The 3,824-nt window shown below is 43.4% G+C and overlaps 1 pseudogene; it reads left to right on the forward strand.

Moving 5' to 3' along the window:
• Positions 1–488: 488 nt before the first annotated feature.
• LOC147000164 (dual specificity protein kinase CLK3 pseudogene) lies at positions 489–1,943 on the forward strand (annotated as a pseudogene).
• Positions 1,944–3,824: the final 1,881 nt, after the last annotated feature.

Genomic DNA, 3,824 nt, shown 5'->3' on the forward strand with positions numbered 1-3,824 from the left:
ATCATTCACACATTTCCCCCATTCCCGTAAATCCTTATCTTTCTTTTACCAAATGAGTGTTATTAGTCACTTTTTTGTTGCTTTGATAAAGCATCATGTTTTGGTTTATCGTTCCAAGGTGTTAGATTCCACAATGGTGAAAAAAATACGGTTTATACACATAAACATGCACAAACAGAGAGAGGGAAAGAGGAAGAGAGAGAGAGAGCAAATGAGAGAGAGAGAGACTCACACATGCATACCAAATAAATAAAGTATAATTTGAAAAATGAAAATCAGTTATTTTAAGTATTTGTATAAGAAAATATCATTGACATGTGGGATTAGCTTTTTTAAAATGTCATATCAGTAGTTACACTGTAATTCTGTATCATTATAATCTTGATTTTACAATTGAATTTCTATTTATTTCTATAAAGCATTAAAAAAAAATCTTCTTTTAGTTACTTATATCCAGGGTCCTAGCTGCAGCTGCATCCTGGGAGACAATGCATCACTGTAAGGAAAACCTTTCCCCATTGTCAGATCCGTACCTGAGATACCTTGGAAAGAGGAGGTGGCCTTACAGTCTGGAGCATGAAGGTTGACTACAATACCCATCCCGAAGGGAGTCTTCCCACAGAGATCACAGTCCAGAAGCCATGAGGAGGATCTACCAGAGGATATACCGGGAACTCCATGACTGTGATACATATATGTGTGAAGAGCAGAGCCCATCCTTTGGAGGGGATTGCTATGGGTCTTCACATTCTCAGCATTGGAGACAGTCACAAGAGGGGGGCTATAACATACATACCTGCAAGCATTTTGACCCCTGTCACAAACGCTGTCCCAGGTCTTGTAGCAACACCTCCTTGAGAAGACAACCTAGAAGTAAGTGCAGCAGCAACAATGTGTAATGTGACAAGGAGGGACACTCAGTGTGGCGGGTCTGTAATTGACTCCAACAGTGATATGAGATCATGGAGAACCTAGGTGAAGTTATTTTTGATAAGGTGATGGAGTGCTTGGAAGATGCCTGTGGGAAGTCATAGTTTGCCGTGAAGATCAACCATAGTACTCGAAGGCTGCTCTGTAGAAATTAATGTTCTCAAGAAAATCAAGGAGAAAGACAAGGAAAATAGGTTCCTTTGTCTGATTCTGATGTCTGATTGGTTCAACTTCCACGTTCATAAGTGAATCGCATTTGAGCTCCTGGACAAGATCACATTTGAATTCCTGAAGGAAAATAACTTGCAGTCTTATCCCCTACGACATGGACTACCAGCTCTTCATGAACTTAGACTTCTACATGAGAACCAGCTGACTCACACAGACTTGAAGCCAGAGAACATCTTGTTTGTGAATTTGGAGTTTGAAACCCTTTACAATGAGCGCAAGAGCTGTGAGGAGAGGTCACCAAAGAACACCATCATCTGAGTAGCAGACTTTGGCAGTGTCACATTTGACTAAAAACATCACACCAGCATTGTGGACCACCTGTCACTGCCGCCCAACTTTGGTGATCCTTGATTTGGGTTGGGCATAACCCTGTGATGTCTGGAGCATCGGATGCATTATTTTCCAGTACTGCCTTGGTGTTACACTTTTCCAGACCCATGAAAATAGAGAAAACAGGGTTCTGATGGAGAATATCCTAAGTCCTATCACATCACACATAATCCACCATACCAGGAAGCAAAAATACTTCTACAAAGGGGTCCTGGTATGGGATTAAAACAGCTCTGAAAGGGCAGTATGTGAAGGAGAACTGCAAACTTTTAAAGAATTACATGCTCAAGGATTCTGTGGAGCATGTGCAGCTGTTTGTACTGATGAGAAAGATATCAGAGTTTGACTCTGGTTAGCGCCTCACACTGTCAGAAGCTTTGCAGCACCCCTTCTTTGCTGTCCTGACCCTTGAAGAGCAGTACTTCCGCAGCAGCCATAACCCCAACAGATGACAGTGAAAGACCCCCGGAGGGCAGACACTCACTCAAGCCTCGGGACAGCCGCGCACCCAAGAAGACACTGAGACCGAACTTAAGATGTAGAGAGTAAGATTTAATAAAGTGACAACAAGAAAGCACATAAAAAGCACATAAACCAGAGCTCTGGGGTCGAAACTCATACACCCAGCATGGTGTAGAGGAGAATCGACAACCGGCCCAAATTTTTCACAGGCTTTTATAGGAGAAAGGCAAGGGGGGAGCAGGGCAGGGAAAGTACAAATTTGCGTCACTAAGGGGTTCTGCCAAGGGTTTTTTCCAAGGGACTTTCCAAGGGGCTTTACGTAACCAAGGGGTCGTGTCCTATATTTTGGCAATGTACTTGATTTATTGGAACATTCTGAGGTTTGTTCAAACCCTTATCTCGAAAATGTTCCTGGCACAGTCCTAAGTTGGGAGGGGTTGGACTGGGTTTGTTCCAGGAGACCCTTATCTAAAAAATGTTCCTGGAACAGTTTTCATTTGAGAGGAGGTCGGACTCTGGGGTGAGGAGTTCAGGAATGTACTCTGGGGTGAGAAGTTCAGGAGTGTTCCGGGAACAGTCTCTGGATGGGAGGGGTAAGAGGACTTTGAGCTGAAGAGTTCAGGAAGAGTTCAGTTTTTCCTCTTTCATTCCCCCCTTCTTCTAGTGAAAAGCTCTAATCCTAGAGCGGGGTTTCGGCCTCCTGGAGGACCCGATATTGTTGCCTTAGTACCATAACTTGCACTGCATTTATTCTTTTTCTAATAAAAGCTACTAACTTATTGAGTATGCAGGGGCCAAAGGTAAGCAAAAGCATAAGTGTAATTAAGGGTCCTGCTATGGTGGAGAGGAGGGTGGTGAGCCAAGGGGACTTATTAAACCAGCTTTCGAACCATCCTTGTTGGCTTTCTCTTTCTCTTTTACGCATATCTAGGCGTTCTCTAAGTTTGGCCATAGAGTCTTTGATTACTCCTGAATGATCAACATAAAAACAACATTCTTCTTTTAGGGCAGCACAAAGTCCTCCTTCTTTAAGGAATAATAAGTCTAATCCCCTCCTATTTTGCAGCACTACTTCAGACAGGGAAGTTAAAGATTCTTCTAATTTAGTTATAGACTGTTCTATAGTTCTAAGATCAATATCCATAGCTGTACGTAATTCTTCATAGTATTGGGGGGTCTGAATTAAGGCAGCGGTCCCTGTACCTACTCCTGCTGCTACTCCCAATCCTAAAAGTACTGCCTGAGTTAAGGTAATGGGTTCTCTTTTCCAGCGGACCCGATGATCAAACTTGTCTAAAAAGGAGCTATCATCATGATACAGGAGTCTAGGAATAAGTTGAACTAAAATGCAGAAATCTTTGGAACTATTAAAAACAGATATAGATACACAAGGAGTGAGACCGGTATTGCAAGCCCATACTGTATCTATGGGGGGCACCAGATACTGACCACTTTTGCTAGGCTGGATGTTCTGGGTCTGATTACAAAGGTGTCATTTATCCTGAGGCGCCTGGCCTAAACAGAGCCCACTTCCTGAAACTGCTGCCAGAGTCAGCTTTCTGTTTTCCCCCCAAAGGCATTGAGAATGATCTGAAGTAGTATTATAAGTCCTGATCTGAGCAATTCCTTCATAATAAGGGGGCCTAGAGGCATAGCATAACCAACATGATTGAGTCATATTAGGATTAGTCCTATTTAACACCAAAAAAGCTCCTTGGACTAGACTGACCAGACGGCTCTCTGTGTCTAGGGGCGGTGGGGAAACTAAGGTCGGCCTCATGAGGGAAGTATTAGTCCCTAGGGAAGGTCTCACTGTGTTGGGCTGTGGAGTTGGTGGAGCTGGTACGGCCGGGACTTGTGGGGGAGCTGGT

The sequence above is a fragment of the Mus caroli genome, unplaced genomic scaffold (genome assembly GCF_978045245.1).
Source record: "Mus caroli unplaced genomic scaffold, Mus_caroli_1 scaffold_20, whole genome shotgun sequence".
Taxonomy (NCBI): domain Eukaryota; kingdom Metazoa; phylum Chordata; class Mammalia; order Rodentia; family Muridae; genus Mus; species Mus caroli.